Genomic DNA, 20,065 nt, shown 5'->3' on the forward strand with positions numbered 1-20,065 from the left:
TGATTGCAATCAGCAGACCGCGACCGCGGTAACTGAAGCCCTTCTGCTCCAAATCTCTAGTTGCACTTTCCTACTCCCTTTTTGATCATTTTAAGCTCCAATGCACATCTTTCTATCTCCTTAACTCTATGTCTGTAAAGTATGGATTTTAGTGCATTTAATCACAATTATGTCTCATTTATTCATTCAAAACAAGGTAATGTGCACGAGTGATAAGTGTGATTGAGTGGTAAAATAACCACTCATCAACCATCAACTCTAATTAGGCACCATCAGAATAAATATGCATGTAAGGTATCATTAATATCATGTCAACTCTTAACTCAATTATTTTTATCATGATAATAGAAGTAAATACTCAAATAAGGCCTATATCAGAAAATAAGACCCCACACGGTCACATATCTAGAATAAAGGCATTTAAATGAACAGATAAGACCAATGATGTCAAATAAATCTGACACACGGGCAGCACACAATATTAGATATGACAAACAACCATGATAGAATATAATTCCCCACACGAGCACAAAACAGTAAAAATAATCTCAAAATATAAACCCTATAGTTATGTTCCCTAACCCATAGCATGCTCTATTATTTATTAACTACCCAACTTAATTTGAAAGAAGTTAAGTCATAACCTACCTCAGAACGAGGAAATATCAGCCTATAGTGCTTCAACATGGAGTCTTCCTCTTGAACGACCTCAGAATCAACTGCAATATTCAAATATAGCATCAACACATTGAAAGAAAGCTAAGTATACCTATATTGCCTATATTAAATTTGGGTCCAAAATAGGTTTGATAAATGAGTTCAAAAATAAAAGGCATAAAATTAGAATTTTATCTTAAAAACACATTCTCCAAGGTTATAGGATTATACAGCAAAAAATACATGTGAAATGGGTTTAAAACGAGGTCTAAATTAAAGAAAAACACTTTTAAAACCTTACAGATAAAAACCCCAAATTTTAATTTTGAAATCATGATTTAATTTTTTTTATAATATAATCGATGAAAAATTATGGAAATAAGGTTTGGAACTTACCCTAGCTCAAATGGTGAAGAAATCCTCTAGAATCACTTAAACCCTAAGATCAAAGGTCTAGAAATCAAGGAAAATGTGAAAAAGAGTATATATATTGTTTTAGCGGTGGCTGCTTAAGTGGATAATTGACCGCTAAATCTACCATCACTTGACCAACTAAAAGTTCACTAAAGCGGCCAAGCCACTTAGGTTGGCCATCGACTACGTGACATATGGCCGCTAAAGAATCTTCCTCTTACGCAATCCCTGGCTACTAAAAGGATACCGCTTAAGTGATTCCAGGCTGCTAAAGCGGTCCTTGGTTGCTTAAGTGGGTGCACAGGTAGCAGCACAATCAGCAACTTGGCTAAAATGCCTAGTTTCGAACTGAACTGCGGGATTTTTTTTGGAATCCCATGAATACAAATGAGTAAACACAAACCAACTATACTACTAACCGAAATTAATTATTTTGGACCTAATGAAATTGTCCAAATTTTCATTGGACACTCGGATCAAGAAATGTTGACCAAAGTCAACTATATGCTTTCTCAAGTCTCTAAAAACCACAAACTCACACAAATTATTTCTGATTGCATTAGAAATTACATTTAGGGGCACTATACGATACATGGTTGAGGTTCAAGAAAAAATAATAAAGTGTTCCAAACCATAGGATTAGTGGTAGAAACTAGCTAGAATTCTTCTATAGAGCCTTGAATTCTAACATTAAGTTCTAGCAGACACTATCACTACTGGGGCTTTCATGAGTCTATAATAGGAGCATGCATCTAGATCTTAGATTAGATTACAAAAATAAATAGATGGTGGCACGCTTGGGAGGGTGACAAATGATCAGTACTTATACAATTGGAGCCTCTGTAAAGTAAAGAGCACTAGATGAGATAGTAACTCAAGAAGTGTCATAATTAAGAATTGAGATTGTGTTACTTACTAAGAAATTTGTGAAAGTCATGGTAGAAAAGGTCAATGCAGTGGTACACAAGGTAAGTCTTTTAGATATAAAGATTTGGATACTGATGAAGAGGCTAAATATCTTAACAGAGAAGTGCTAGATTTTTTAGCCAAGGGACAAGGGTCTAATCAAGACAATTGAAACCCTAGGCAAGGGAATCAAGGTCAGAACCACTATGAAGACAACTGCAAAAGGTTTGCATATAGAGATAGGAGTAGGATGACTATAAAATAAGAGTGACCTTTATGTTTGCCCAGGAAACCGTGATGTTAAGTCTGTAAATTTAAGAATAAATGTTTTGCATGCAAAACTTGCTAAAGGGTCGGAGAGCCAAGAAAATTACCTTAAAAAGATTAGGGCAGAATTTTTTGGAATGAGATAAAAGGTTGAGTCCCATGCAACTGCCATTAAATATCTTGAGCAACAATTTAGGTAGATGTATTCTGTATTAAACCTGGGTCAACCAAACACATTTTCAAACAACACCATCTAAAATCCTAAGAATGATAGCCATTGTCTAACCATTATTACTTAGAGTGGTAAGGATACTACTGATCCACCTATGTTTTAGGTTGATGAAAAGAGGGACACCCCTATATTCATTGATGATGTTAATAAGAATGTAGTAATGAATTTAGTGGTAGAGATGGGTGCATCTCAAAAGACACTAGATACTGAAAAAGATGATAAGGCAGACATAGGGAAGGAAAAGAAGGTCACACCATTATTGAAACCTATTCCACGCCTCACTCTCTTTTTCTATAAAGACTAAAACACTAAAGAGAGAAGATACCAAAAAAATTATCAATGTTGAAGGAGTTGTCGGTGAACATCCCTCTTGTAGAGGCTTTGGAACAAATGTTGGGTTATGTAAAATTATGAATGAGTTAGTGACAAAGAATAAGACTATGATTTTTGATCCCGTGGACAATATGCATGACTATAGCGCAATAGCCTCTTGATCATTCGTTGAGAAAAAAGAAGACCCACACGTTCCTACGCACTATTGGGTGTTTAAACTTTGCAAAGGCATTATGTGATTTGGGTGCTAACATTAAATTGATGCTGCTAGTATTTTATAAGTAATTAAAGTTGGGATGCTCAAACCAACTTTGGTGAGACTTTTTATAGTGGATCTCACGGTGAAGAAGATAGTGGGAATTTTGTGAGATGTCTTGGTAAGGGATGCATCTATTACTTTTTTGGCTGATTTTGCCATCCTTGACTTTGAGATTGACTTTGAGGTTCCTATTATATTAGGAAGGTCTTTTCTTACAACTGGGAAAGTATTGGTTGATATGAAAAATGGATAGATGAAGTTTTGGTTGAGATATGAGTACGTTACTTTTAATGTATGCCAGTCTTTAAACCAACTGAAGGACATACATGTGATCTCTGCGATAGATCTAGTAGATGAGTATGAGTTAGTAGTTTCTATTAAGGAACCTCTTATTTTAGTGCTCAAGGTTCTTCTTTCTTATACGTGTTATGTATTTTAGGGGGCTAATAATACTTTTTTAGTTCTCATTATAGCCTATTTGTTAAAGTGGCTAGTAGAGGCCATAGATTCTATTTTACAGAGGTTTAAATGGGCCATTGGATGGTATATTGCTAAAATTATTAGAATTTCACATATAATTTGTATCCACAAAATCCATATTGAGACAAAATATATACCTAGCATAGAGCACCAACATAGATTAAATTTCAGAGATTGTAAAGAAAGAGATTATTAAGTGGTAGAATGCAGGCATGGTTTATCCAATTTCTAAGAGAAAGTGGGTGAGCCCACTCCAATGTGAGCCAAAGAATATTGGAATCATTATGGTTCTAAATGAAAAAAATTAGTTCATTCCTATGAGGCTAATCACCATATGAAGAGTTTACATGAGCTATAGGAAGTTGAACCCATAGACCGACAGGGATCACTTTCCTATTCCTTTCACAAACTATATTTTAGAACATCTAGATGGTAGAGGATGGTACTATTTTATTGATGGTTATTTGAAGTACAATCAAAATTCTATTGCACTGAAAGTCCAAGCAAAGACAACTTTCACTGGTCTATATGGTACATTTCCATCTAGGGGGATGTCGTTTGGTCTGTGTGACCTCTTGTAAATTTTCAGTGTTGTATGATGTCTATATTTTTGTACATGGTATAGAACACTATTGAGGTTTTCATGAATGACTTTTTAGTTGTAGGAGACTCATTTGGTGATTATTTGGCATATCTTTCCAATTTTCTAACGAGATGCGAGTAATATAACTCATTCTTGAATTGGGAGAAATGTCACTTCAAGGTTAAAAAAGTAATAATGATGGATCATAGGATTTCAAAGAAGGGATTTAGGTCTACAAGGTAAATATTAAGGTAATTGAAAAATTGCCTCCAACAATTTATATGAAGGGCATTCATAGCATTTTAGGACATGTAGGTTTCTATCAGAGATTCATTAAGGAATTTCCTAAAATCGTAAATCAATTGTGAAAATTATTGGATAAAGAGGTGAAATTTGTGTTTAAGGCATGTCTAAAGGTGTTTGAGTGTCTGAAAGGGAAGTTGATCGACCTTCATTATTGTGTCTCTCAATTGGACTTTGTCTTTTGAGGTTATGTGTGATGCTAGATGTGCGGAGCTAGGTGTACTCCTATTCTAAAGGCAAGATAATATCTTACATACCATCTACTATGCTAGCAACCCTGCTAAAAAATATTGCACTGTGATTGAACTAGAGCAACGTGCAGTTGTATTTACATTTGAAAAGGTCAAGTTGTACATGCTTGGAACAAAAGTGATTATTTTTATTAACCATGCAAATCTTAGATACCTTATAATGAAGAAATATGTCAATACAAGATTTATTAGATGGGTACTTTTATTGAAGGAACATGACTTAAAATTCAAGGATTAAAGGGGGACTAAAAATTAAGTGGTTGGCCATTTATCATGCCTCGAGGAGGAGGCACTGTTGAAACTGGAGGATAATCTTGAAATTGATAATAGTTTTCTAGACAATCAAGCATTGGCATCAAAAGACATAATTTCCTGGTTTCAAATTTTATCAATTACTTGGCAAGTGATTTAATTCTGAAAGATATGTCGATTTGATAATGAAAAAAGTTTGTGCATGAGGTGAGAAAATTATTTTGAGATGATCCATACTTTTTTAGGGTTCTTGCAAATGGTGTGATCCAAAATATGTTCCTGAGGTTGAGATGATGATCATATTCGAGGTATGTCACTCATCACTAATTGGGGGTTATCTTGGAGATGTGCGGACTGTGCATAAGATCTTGCAATATGGATATTACTTCTCCACCATTCATATGGTTTTCTATGATTATACATGGGCTTTTGATCTATGCCAAATGCAAGGTGATATCTCATGAAGACATGAAATTCTAATGACTACCATCTTTGAGCTTGAGTTGTTTGATGTTTGGGGTGTGGACTTTATGGGACCCTAGTTATCTCGCATGGCATGAAGTATATATTAAGTATTGTTGAATATGTTTTGAAGTGGGTGGAGCCGGTTGCACTTCCTAACAATGAAAGTAAGAGCATCACAATTTCCTTGAAAAAGAATATATTATCCAGATTTGGGACACCTAGGGTTATCATTAGCGATGGAAGATTCCATTTTTCAATCGTCTACTTAAAACCCTTCTTGAGAAATATGGTGTGAAACACAAGGTGGTGATACCTTACCATTATCAAATAAGCAAGCAAGTTGAGGTCTCTTAACCAGTGTCCACCAGGATTTTGCTTTGAAGTTAAGGGTGTGCTTCTTAATATCTTGTGAGGCTTCTACTGGGCCACCCATCACCCAAGGTACTTCTTTATTATTTGTAGCGATAAGGTTCTTTATACATCTAAAATGCATTATTTTGTCCTCCGATCCCATCTGCTTCCTTGTTACCTTCTGCATTTCCATTATGCGATAATCAATTTCTCCTGTGTTCACTGGAGGCTGGAAGTTAGGACCATGCAGAAATTTGGAGAGAGTCCTTGGACTGATGTTTATCCAAACTCCATGGCTGGTTAGACTGAAAATTGGATCACCACCCTTCCACAATTTTCCCTGAGGGTATTATCTCTTCAGCGCACCTTTATATGTTGCATAAAATTCCCGCACTAAAGCAAGACTAAATCTACCTGGTGTTGAAGTCATCTACTGGAACCTATACTACTGCCATCTAGCCTTAAATCCAGGCATTGCAGACATGCCTGTACTAATTAATCTCGATTCCATATAAATCCTTCTTCTAGGGTTTTCTATAGTGTGATTCACTACCAACCCAAAGTTATATATGTACTCTATTCTGGGGTACCCCTACCATTCAGTGATGGGCGCCAGAATAGGTGTAATGGTAAACTGAGCTTGTGGTGGTAGTGGTAGGTGTTGAACATCGATTTGGGTCACATCTACTTATTCCCCATTTGAAGTCTCTAAGTCTACTTCATAAGAGTTTGAATCTTCTTCGCCTGTATCACCCTTGGTTTCTACATTCTCATTATTTTTATTAATGCCATCCTTCGAGGATGATGGTGAGTGCGGAGGAGAGGTACTCAAATTTTTCCTTCTTGGCACCCTTAGATGTGTGTCCTCTGGTCCGCCAACCTTCTTTCCCTGGGGTCGTTTTTCCCTGGGGTCATCTTTCATTTTCATGGCATACTCTACAAGGTCACTACTTGATTCACTTATTTCCTCATCTGTCAGATAGAAATTAGCCTTGGGAGTCGGCTTATTCTTAGTGTTCTTCTTTGAGGAGTCACCTTTTGGAGTCATAGTACATGGATGCATACAGTCATTAGTAATTACTAGGAACAAGAAACAAAAACAAAGAAAAATACATGTCAGTGTGCATAATCTGTTCATGTTACAATTGGGGGGTCTGATTTATATACGTTGGTTATGACTCATATGATTGAGTCGTAAGATAGACAGAAGCAGATCAATGTTTACTAGTTAGGTTATGATTCCTCCAAGTAATTTGTAAGGTTAACTTATGACTCATTACAAATACTCGTAAACTAACTAGAAACAATAACTCTTATGTTCAGCTTCCCAGTCATTATGTCTTCTAGTTATAAGTTGTAGGGCTTGGTTACAACACACATAGGCATGTCGTAACCATAATAGAACCTACACCCAGTTAGACCTTTATGTTGTCAGTAGTTACAAGTCTTGTACTGACTCGTTACTTATGGGTACGAGTCGTAAGGAAACTCATATCCACTGCAACATAAAGGTTTAACTTTGAGTTTGTTCCAATGTATAATCCCCAAATTACCCTTTAATGTACAGCATTACCACCCAATATTCATCCAAAAATACACATTTCTAACACCCAAATTACAAGTTCACTCCCAAATCCCATTTCAAACTCCATCTCTAAGCACTAGGGTGCAAATTTTCATACATGCATTTATTTAAATCAAAGAAATTCTAAAATGTCAACTCATTTTTTAATTCAACTTGAAATATAAAGAATTTAAGTGTAACACTTACTTGAATTGTTGAGATTTTAGGTTTCTTCGATTCACCACTTTTCACCCCAAATTCTTGCAAAATTATTGAAGTTTGGGAGGAACCAATTTCTTAGTGTATGTTTTGGGGTAATTTCGTGCGTTTAGAGCTCAGAGATCGATCAACAATAGAGGTATCCATTGTTTATAGTATCAGGTACCCAGATCAGGTACCCTTCTTTTATTTAAAACAAGTGAACTGGGCCAGGTTGACCCACGACCCTTGACCTAATAGGCTTGGTTATGAGTTATTTGTGTTACTCGTAATCAATTCTTATGGTTCTTTTCCTTCTGTCATAGAGATTAGGAACTTTACCTAATTCTGGAGTCAGTACGATTCAGTGTGACGAGTTATGACCCATTAGAGACGTAAGGACTCTAAAATCTTCTTACCTGGATATGTTTCAAGTCCCGAGTCTTGACAACTCCTACTCACGAGTCGCCACATTAAGGTATGACTCATGAAGAGTCTGTATGACCTGATTTCTGGAAATTCTAGATATTTTCTATAATCCTCAATCCCTATAAATTATTAAGTACAACAACATTGTTTGCCTCCTATAAAATGCTTGATTTAATGTAGCAGCACGACGTGGCTAGATTGGATACAAGATTTCACCAACAACCCTCATGGGTTTCCTCCCATGCAGTTCTTCATTTAATGCCGCGGCACAATGTAATTTCCTTGCTTACTAAGACTTTACCAAGGTTCATTTCAAAAATTAAATTAATTTCCTTAGTGTTACCCAAATAATGTTTTACTTTTTGACCATTTACCTTGAATGGGGCTTTACCATCCCGCTTCAATTCCAAAGCACCATATGAGAACACTCTTAGCATAGTAAATAGACCATACCATCTAGATTTCAACTTACCTAGAAACAAGTGAAGTCTTGAGTTATGGAGCAATACCTGGTCAACTTTCTCAAATATTATCTTCTCAATTTTATGATCATGATGCATCTTTATCTTTTATTTGTAAAGTGTAGAACTTTCATAAGCCAGGGTTGGAATTCATCCAACTCATTTATCTTTTTCATCCTTGACTTTGATGTATCTCGCCACTTGAAATTCAGCTTCTTCAATACCCATAGTACTTTGTGCTCAATTTCAATAGGCAAGTAACATGCTTTTCCATATAGCAATTTATAAGGAAAAGCCCTTTTGGGTGTCTTGAAAGTTGTGAGGTAAGCCCATAATGCATCATCTAGCTTTCTTGACCAATCAGTCGTACTGGCATTAATTGTCTTTGCCAAGATGGACTTGATTTCTCTTTTGGACACCTCAACCTGTCCACTAGTCTACGGATGATAAAGTGTTGCGACCTTATGATTCACTCTATACTTTTCAAGAAGACTCTTGAATAGACGATTAAGAAAATGTTACCCACTGTCACTAATGATTGCACGTGGCATGCCAAATCTGGAAAACATATATTTCTTCAAAAAAACTATGACACTTTTTTCTTCATTGTTGGGGAGCGCAATCACTTCCACCAACTTTGACACATAATCAATTACCACAAAAATATACTTCATATCAAAGATGCTCACAAAAGGTCTCATGAAGTCTAGACCCCATACATCAAACAATTCCAATTCTAAAATAAAGGTCATAGAAAGTTCATGGCGCCTGGATTTGTTACCTTGGCGTTGACAATGATCACAGGCTAAAGCAAAATCATGAGCATTCTTGTAAATTGTAGGCCACTCGTACCCATATTGCAAGATCTTATGGGTTGTGCGGGTTCCTCCATGGTGACCCCCAACTGGTGAAGCATGATAAGTTTTAAGGATGCTTATCATCTCCACTTCAAGGATACATCTATGAATAACCCCATCCGCACAGATTCAAAGTAAGTAAGGCTCATCCCAGAAAAATTTCCTTACCTAATGCATAAATTTCTTTCTCTGCTAGAAGGAAAGATCGTCTGGGACTAGATCACTTGCTAGTTAATTTGTATAATCAACAAACCATGGAATCATATCTTGAGAAACGGGCCAATATTTACTCGTCTGGAAAACTATCATCAATCTTGAGTCCATCTTCAACTTTCTACATATCCTCTTTTTCAAGTCTAGACAAATAATCTAAAACTTGATTTTCGGTGCCTTTCCTGTCCTTGACCTCAAAATCAAACTCTTGTATAAAGAGGACCTACCTAATCAGTCTAGGCTTTGTATCTTTGCATCTTAAAGGCAAAAACCACTGCTAACAATTCCTGGTTAAAAACTGTATAGTTCTTTTGAGCAGGGTTTAGTGTCTTGCAGTCATAGTAGATAGGATGCAGGATCTTTTCTTTTTGTTGGCACATTACAACAGCTAAGGCCACTCCACTTATGTCACACATACTCTCAAGAGAAAAGGACCAATCAAGGGACACAATGATAGGAGTCGTCATCAACTTCTCTTTCAGACATTCAAAAGCCTTCAAGCATGCTTTATCAAAATTAAACTTCACCTCTTTCTCAAGAAGCCTACAGAGAGGATTGGAAATCCTTAATAAAATGCTTGTAAAACCCAACATGTCCTAAAAAACTTTGAATACCCTTTATAGAAATTAGTGGAGTAATTTCTCGATCACTTCAATCTTAGCTTTATCTACCTCTTTACCCCTTTCCAAAATCTTATGCCCAAGCACTATACCTTCTTTAACCATAAAATAGAACTTTTTCCAAGTAAGTACAAAGTTGTATTCATCACATCTACGAAGAGCGTTTTCCAAGTAAACCAGACATTAATCAAAAGAATTACCAACTACCAAAAAATCTTCCATGAATACTTTGATGGTGTCTTCTACCATGTCAGAAAAGATTGACATCATATATCATTGAAAAGTAGTTGGAGTGTTACATAACCCGAATGGCATACATCTGAATGCAAAGGTACCATAAGGACAAGTGAAGGTTGTATTATCTTAGTCTTTAGGTGAAATAGTGATTTGGTTATAGCCTGAATACCCATTAAGAAAATAGTACCACCCTCTGCCCGCAAGTCTGTCAAGCATCTGGTCCATAAAGGGCATGGGGAAGTGGTCCTTTTGGGTCCATGCATTGAGTTTCCTATTATCCATGAACACTCTCCATCTTGTGATAGTCCTCATTGGCACTATATTATTCTTCTCACTAGGCACAATAATAATTCCATCTTGGTTCGGAACACATTGTACCAGACTGACCCACTTGTATCTTCAATGGGATACACTACATCAGCATCTAACCACTTGATTTTATCTTTCTTAACCACCTCTTCCATAGAAGAATTAAGCCGACACTGATATTTTATACTTGGAATATAATCTGGTTCAGTTGGATTTTTTGAGTACAAAGACTAGGTAGGATACCCACAATGTCTGCAATAGACAAACCAATGAACCTCTTAAATCTCTGTAGCACTGATAATAAAGCTTCCACTTTTGTTTGTATTAAATAACTGCTATGATTACTGGCAGAGTGTTGTTAGCCCCTAAAAATGCATATCTCAAATAAGGAAGGAGGTCCTTTAACTCTAACATGGGTGGATCCACAATAGACGGGCGAGCTAGTGGACTGATTCTATTTTTTAGATCCAAATCAAGCTTCTTTAGTTCAAAATTATAAAAGTCACTCCCATATAATGCACACACCATCTCATCATAGTCATCAATACCATCGTTATCGAAGTTCATTATCACTGTTGCTAAGGCTTCAACACCCAACCTTTCTTCAATAGGAACAGCTTCAGAACTATCGTCCCAATTAGTTGTTGCATTAAGATAATAGAATAAGACTATCTCTTCCTTAGAAACATCAATCACAGATATAACCTTTAACTTTTCTGGCTATTTCATGGACTGGCATACATTAAATACCACCTTTTCATTGTTGAGTCTGAACATCAGATGTCCTAATTCCATATCAATCAAAGTTCATCTTGTAGCTAGGAATTTGCTGCCTAGGATAATCGAAACTTGAAAGTCTACTTCACAATCCAATATTACAAAATCAATACATCATAGAGAATACCATCTGGCTTTTTCACTATACGATCTACTATCACAAGTCTCATAGATATGGGTTTGGGTTCCCCCAACCCCAATTTCTTAAACACCACTAGTGGCATAAGATTTATGCTAGCACCTAAATCACATAGTGCCCTAGTAAAGTTAGAAAATCCAATTGTGTAAGGACTGGTGAATGTTCCCAGATCTTCCTTCTCTACCAATGATTTAGTAGCAACAACATTACAGTAATGAATGTTGTCAGAAGGCTCATAACAGACTAACTGCTTCTTGGTGACTAAATTCTTCATGAATTTTGCATTGCCAGGCATTTGATCCAATGCCTCTATAAGTGGAATATTGATAGACAGCTCCTTTAACATAGACAGAAACTTCTGATATTTACCATCTTTTTGCTTTTTTTCATTCTCTAAGGACATGGAGGGAGAGGCCTTGGGATAGTCCTCAAAATAGGCTCCTTAGCCTTATCCTTACCTTTATTTTGCTCACTACTATTATCAACATGATCATCTTCATTATTTGGATCGATCAAGGTAGGTATATACGGATCAATGGTGGTTTTAGGACTTTGAGTGGTAATAGCATGACAATGACTGTCATTCTTTGGGTTATGCATAGTATTACTAGGAAGAGTGCCATGTTACCTTTGATTCAATATGGCCTACATCTAGCCATACTGCTGCTCCAGTTGCTTGATTGCGGTAGCATGGGACTCAACTTTCTGATTCAGCTCTGGCAGGTCTGCCTTAATCTCCTTAAGACAACTCTCTTGACTTTCTTGGCCTTTGACTAGTTTCAACAACATTGCCTTCATCCTAGACTTAGTATCCTGTATACTTGGTGGTACATATATGTCACCCTTCTCTTTGTAATCATCTTTGCATCTCCAATCACCATCTCAGTCTCTGCTCTTGTCTCTGTATCTGTAGGCATGTGATATTTTACCCTCCCTGAGTTTTAACCTATTTTTCGGCATTAAATATTTTTATTTTGTCCAATATTGATTTTAGCTTTTATTTTATTTTTAATAATTTTAGTTGAAAATAAATAAAAAATAAATAAAGTTACATTGTTGGGATATTTTTATTTTTCTTTTTGCTTTTAAAAGAATACAAAAATTTCAAGAAAATATATATCTTTTTCTTTTAATTTTAACAAATAGGCTAGTAATTTTATCATTCTCTTAATTATATTTATTTTAGATTATATACAATCTTTTATTAGATTTTTTAAAAAATAAAATTAATTAATTAATATTCTTTTATTATTATTATTATTTACATATATAAAAGTAGCATTATCCTAATAAAACTACCCAACCTCCCCCCACAATCCTATCTCCCTCAACTTTTCCCTCCATTATCGAACAACTTTCCTAAACCTCTTTGACACATAACTCCCTCAACCCCCCCCTTCCCCGTACAAAAAAATAGATGGACATACAGAAAAATAGAGGAAAAAGAGAGAGAAAAAAAAACAGAGAGAGGAAATCAAAGCAGAAAAGAAGAAAGATTGGGGTTAGAGTTTATGTCTCTGTTTGAGTTTCTGGTAACAGTATTTTTATTCTTACATTAATTTAATATAACACACAGGTTCTTATTCGATCCTTCACTTTTATTTTATGAATTCTGTTGCAAATTAAATCATAATACATTTGTTTCGGTGAGTTCATGGATTATTTAGTATATGACATTGTTGTAACTTCCTGTTTTGTTTGTATGATTATTTAATTCAGTATCTATCATTCCTTAACAACATATTATGCATACTATCAACTATGAAAAGAAAATTGGTAGTACATAGTAAAACATCTAATTTTTTCATCTGTAAATAGCAAAAAAAGAACAAAAAATGCTTATATAATGACTTATGCCAAAAACTATTTCTCGTAATATAAGATAAATATACAGGCAACACCACACAAAGCAATACGTAAATACATACACACTGAGGAACAACACACACATAATCAGAAAAGAGATAAGAATACAGTGAACAAATAGGGAACTAGGAGAAAAAAATAGAGTAGAAAAAAAGAGAAAAATAGTGAGTGGAAATCAGAAAGAGTGAGGGAAAACTAGAGAGATCGGGCGAGATAAAGAAAGATGCGAGAGAGGAGATAGTGGAGAAAACAAAAAATACAGAGAGAGATCAGGAAAGGAATAAACATCTTTTTTCCAATACACCCATCTCACTAGAAAACCCATAAAAATAGCGACCAAGCTTCTCGTCGGAAAATCAGTTGCATCTCTCACCGAACCCGCAAAACCTGTGAACCACCGACCAAACCCACCCAGTAAAACCCTATATTTAACCAACCCCACATACTATTCACCAAAAAATTGGATTCCAACGGAGTTATAAACCACTGCCAAAGCACCCCCTTCGAAAAACCCACCGAAAAAAACATAAACATGTGGCCAGTCACCATTATGGCAAAACTCGCCGGATAGACTCCTTCAATACCATCCCTAAATCTGCTTGAAATCTCACCGAAAAGTCGCTAAACATCGGTCAACTTGGAGATCGAAGGAGATCTACTTGAACTCCGCATGGATTTGTTCTTAGGACAAATTCCAGCCTACTTTTTTTACTGTTACGGTGAAATCCTTTGGTAAATAGCGTTAACAATTATTTTTTCCAAAAAAATCTAATCCAAATCATGTCTGAGTTTATATTTCATTTAAATTTTGTATATCATTTGTCTCGGGCTACTGGTTGTCTCTGTTATTTTGTGTTTGAATTAGATTTTGGGGTTTTGCATTTGTGTTAATTTAGAGCGATTAGATCTGGAGGTTATCATAAATATTAACATAATATGTAGCTTGTGTATTTTTATTTCCAGCACCAATAAATCTTGATAATTTTTATTATTAAATTAATTGACCACCTTAAATGAATATTGCTTAAAGTTATTGTTAAGGTTAGGTAGCACTTCGAATAGGCAAGCTTTTAAATGTTATACAAGTATAAAATAATTAAATTTTATCTCGATTGAAAATACAGCGTACGCATCTTTTTGGAGATGCTTAAAAATAATTCGAGGATGCAATATTGCACCTCGACAAAGATTGTCCTAAAAATTAATTTTTACTAGTTTAATATAAGATATATATAGATAAATTTTAGATATTAAAAATGAGTGAACCTAGGCCATAACATAATTTATCAAAATAGTTTGAATCAAGATAAATCAATAAAAGGGACCGTGCTAGAATCACGGGACTCGAGGGGTGCCTTACACTTTTTCCTCGATCAATAAAATTTCTTATCCGGTATTTTATTTTCACAGATCAAAATAAAGAGTCATTTTATTTTGACTGGGGATTCAAAAAGGTGACTTAGGACACCTTAACTCAATTCCAAGTGTCGACTCTGTAAATAAAATAATCTCTATTTAAAATTGTTACTTTAATTGGAAAACTCCTTTGATCCCTCAAGCGAAAAAGGAGTGTGACAGTATCTATCATTGTAATAGTTACGACCTTGATTCTTATGCCCTTGGGCTCAAAAATTCACCAGCTTACTATCAAGATCTTTGCCTCTTCTTCATACTTTATCTTGTAAGTTCTTGAAGTAGAACTCTGCACCCCTACTGTATTCACTTTCTCAGCATTCATTATTGCGAATTGTTTTATAAGAAGCCCAATATTTGTTTGGAGCTGGGAAACCTCTTATGATACCAAATCATGACCAGCTCTATAATAATTAACTACCCAAATAGCGTATGTACCTGCACCATGCTCAGTATCTCTAGTATGCCAACCTCGATTGGTCACCGAAATATCATCTAGCATCTTTTGTGCAGTGTCCCATCAAATATGCATAAATGCACCTCTCAAAATCGTATCTTCCATTGCTCTGTAACTGATATTTAGTGATCTATTGAAGATTTCCAACATATTTGCTTCTATGATTATGTGATTAGGTACTATGTTTACCTTTTTTTTTAACCTAAACCATGCCTCATGCATGGATTCTGCAGGTAGCTATTTGAAATTGTAGATTTCATCTTTCAATTGTAATATCCTTGTATGAGGGAATAATTTGTTCAAAAATTATCTATGTCACTCATGCCAAGTAGTGATTAAACCTCTCAGAAGTTCGCCTAACCATAGTGATGCTTCTCTAGTCAGTAAAAATGGAATAACCTTAACCTCAAAGCTTCCTGGTTTACCCCTGGAATAGCATACAATGTTTAGATCCCAGTAAAATTAGTAGGATGCATATTTGCATCATCTGTCATTGATCCCAAAAATGTACCAATCAAGTTTAGAAATTAGATCATTACACATGTAATGTCAAACTTAACATTAGTGTTAGAGAAGGAGGAATGATGGCTCTTGTCTCTGCAGGTTCAATATATCCCATGTTCTCATCTTTATCATATGGCTGAAGATGCTGATATGCAGGAATCATTAGAGCTCTGCCTCTTTGAACACTACCTTGACTATCGGCCACTAGTCTTGGACTGGCTAGCGCTACTTGCTGGGCAAGCCTATCCTCTTCAACTAACCGTGCTTCCTCAGCTACTCTAGTATCTTCAGCTGTTGCTGTTAAAAATTTCTCAGTCTGTCTATCAACAACATTCTATGGATAATTAAGTAGGGGAGAGGTACAATATGAGGGTCTTGAACCCCAACAGGAACACCATCATAACTTGCTCTACTATCCTTCTCGATGTTTGAAGAATTCTTTCAAGCTCTAGATCAAAAGGGGTAATGGACTGCCTCTTCTACTAGTGTTTGATATACATCGGCGTGTACCAAATCAACAACGCAAAATACAACCTACGAACTTCACCAACTTTAATCAATAATTCACACCATCTTTCCCGGTAACGATGCCAAAATTTGATGTCGTCCAAAACTAACCTCCAAATAAGTATGTTGCAGTCAATGTCAAATATAGTAACCCAAACCAGGTTGGGGTCGAACCATAGGAAAAATGTTGAATAGTATCTCAAACTTGAAAAAATCAAACAAGTAGTGCGGACAAGTAAATAGGAGATTTTAAAGTAAACAGTAAGTACTAACCAAACTTGAATGCTTAGGTTTGTAAATAGTAGAAGATAAACACTAGGATTGTGTTCTCTCTTATTTCTCAACTCTATAAACGTCTCGTGTTCAACTCACCTATTTTCTTACTTTGCCACCCCCATAAAACTTTCCCAATCTGAAGAAGAAAGGAAATGAGGGATAATATTAAAGCAGTTGATGAGGATATAAGCTCCTCAACGGGTGAGGAGGAATCTAACCCTGAATCTTTTGATGGATTAGTTGCAGCTCCAGTTTATAGATGGACTAATCTAAGACGATGGAGTGTGCCAAACTCTAAACATTATTATCTGGATGGAGTGTTCTTGAAGGATAATGGAAATTAAAAGATAGGCATCTAAGAGGAACCTTGTCTATTACTTGAGATACTATAAAAGGTTTCTGAGGTAGTCTGGATATTTGACAAGTACAAATTAGGTTGTATGACTAAGCCCCTCCATATCTATAGAATAGAGCTTGAAAGGAATTTTATGCCAATAGTGTTGGAACTCAAAAAAACATCACTTCTCCAGTAGAGACAAAGACGTAAAGAAATATCCCCGATTAGATTTAAGTATTAGTCAGGGAAAGGAAGTGGATATCTCCATCAAGTCAATCTCAAAGGTCCTATTCGAAGAAGATTTTGTAATAGCCGAGGAGACTTCAAAATATGATTTCCAAATGGCTGATTTAAAAAAGGTGAAAAAGTTGCCATGTATGATAAATTTATGCACTATACGTGGTTGATGATCTGCATTGTAGAAGTGGGAGAAAATTCCTCATGGATTAATGGGCATCCATTTACAAAAATACATTAAAATTCACCGCCAAGTCTTAGTGGTCAATTGTACGACACCATATCTCACCCACGGCAAGTGACAACACTTTGAGTGCCATAAATGTGTGTATTATAGTAGATTTATTAGTGGAGGTTTATTTGAACATTCTACATATCATATAAGGGATAGGGTCTTAGAATTCACCACAACCTTGCCTTTCCCAATATTGATCATACAGTTGCTACAAAATTCAAAAATGCTATCTATTATGGTAGTCGAAAAATTTATTCAACCAATAAAGACTATGGATTTGGAATTGATCAAGGAATTTAGGAACCCGACAACTCTGTCCTGAGGTTCTTTTCCAAAAGTACCATAGAGGTTGTGGAAGTTTTCTATGCGAGTAAGATCTCGGGGTCTTAAACCCATGCTACTTTCTCCTTTCTCAGCTAACCTCAGAACCTTTGCGTATATATATATATATATATGCTCTAGTTGATTATATACTGATACTAACTGCTCAGCTGGCCCAAATTTTGAGGACTCATGATGCACGAATTAGAAAGCTGGAGGTATGGTTTAAACCCTACATAGCTGATAAAATTAAGTTGTGGTGCGAGGTCTTAAGACCTGATTCGATAGGCTCGAAAGCGGTATTTTAGCTAAGGTTGATACAATCCAGGCACCTTAAATGATCTCCTTCACTATTGACCTAACCATACTGAATAAAGCAGTCAACACTATGACTGAGTAAACTATTTTGGTTGTACCACGTCCACCACCTGCCATGCCATCATCAGAGCAGTTAGATATTAACATGAACTGTTTAATCCCTAATTTTTATAGTTGAGCCTTGATAGTTGAGAGGGATGATTCAATTATTGAGGAGACAAGGAAATATTTGTAACCCTAAAAAAAGAGGTCTAGAGATGAGGACGGAAAGAATAAAGATAAACATGGGAAGAAAAAAAAGATTAAGGGATAATGTACAGATCTCTAAGGCGGTGATATCGAAAGGTGTTGATGTACCACTAGAAGTTGAGGTTGTGATGCAAAGATTAGGGGTTGCACAGACTGCCTTCACTGTTGATAGATTGACTGCACCGGCAAACATCAGTACCCATATTATTAAAAGTTCCTAAACAACAAACGAGGCCACGAGAGGGGTAGCGGATGGAGGGGTCTCATCTCGAACCCCAACCTATCAGAGTATAATGGACGTCTAGTGCAATATAGTCATGTATTTTATCCAGGTATTTACTTTCATAATTTTATGCAATGGGGACATTGCATGATTTCTAAGTTGGGAGTGGTGGGTACCACAATTGAGAGTTTTTGTTGTTGTATTTCTTTTCCCTCAGTTGTGCTATCTTAGTTAGAATTAGTATCTTTAGGTGTTTATTTATGTTTTTTGTTGTTTTATGTTAATTATGTCTTACGTGTAACTTAGGGTAAGTTGATAAAACTTGGTTCAGTCAAAATAAAAGAAGAAGCATGCAATTTTTGTTTTGAAATGATACCCCTCAAAAATTTTTGTTTTGTGTTATGTTGTGTGTTTTCTAGAACTATAACCTCTATTTAGATCTCGTCATGTAATTAGTATAAGTGGTGTGAGAACTTAACCAAACTGTGTATGAACTAATTAAGGAGTGACTGAAATAATAGCCCTGAACTGCGAGTGTGTGAGGATGTACCTAGTTGGTGTGTGCGTGTGGTGTATAACTTGGCTGGTTAATTTCACTAAAGTTGTAGAACAGAAGGTTAGTAAAGAATCATAGGTCATTCTTAAAATAGTCTACTATAGCCAAAATAGCCTACCGAATGAACATATCATCCTTTGAACCCTAAATTTGAGTCTAATGAGACATTTTCCTTAAATTACCCTATTCACCTTCCCAATGAACCTATGTTTACCTTGGTCCCTCCTTGGACACTGTATACCTCAAATCAGGAAAATCTTCTTAAGTTGAGTGTGGTTATTGTAGGGGTGCTTAGAAAGTTTACTATGCAGAATGTGTAGTAAAAATATAAAGAGGTATGGTTGTAGTATGGAAAATAAAAGAAAACAAAATTATAAGAAAAAAAAGGAAAAAATACAAGAAGAAAAAAGAAAAAGAAAAGCTGAAGAAAATAAAACTGCACCCAAAGTTTAAAAAGTCAATGGCTAAAAGGGGAAAGAAATAAAAGAAAAAACATAAGGTTGAAGCCCAAAATAATGTAGTGTCAAGGAGGGTTAGTCTCTATTACCATATATCATACCTACCCCCACGTCTGTATTACAATCCAATAAAACCTATAGTGATCCTAATTCGATTGTCCAAAAGCTAAGGTGTAGAAAACAAAGGCAAGCCTATCGTACTATGCGTACACAACCAGACTTCTTTATGAGAGTGACATATTTGAGTCCTTCCTATTTTTTGATTTATATTACATACACTGAGTGGGGACTTCTTTGTTGTGAGGGTATAAGGTCTATTTTTTGGTAGCTACTTGATTAGGTAGTGTCATTTGTCTAATGTGTTAGGTGGTCTGCTGTTAATGTAATTGTCATGTCTTGATCCCATTGTTTTATAGTGTTTAGCAAGAATATGCACTACACTAGTTGGTTTTAAGTATTATTAGAGGGTGTTGAACTATGTTTTGGAGTATGCATGCTGACAATGTGATTTTTGTGAAATTTGGACTTTTGTAGTATTCTTGTTTTCTCTA

The sequence above is a fragment of the Capsicum annuum genome, chromosome 6, assembly GCF_002878395.1.
Source record: "Capsicum annuum cultivar UCD-10X-F1 chromosome 6, UCD10Xv1.1, whole genome shotgun sequence".
Taxonomy (NCBI): Eukaryota; Viridiplantae; Streptophyta; class Magnoliopsida; order Solanales; family Solanaceae; genus Capsicum; species Capsicum annuum.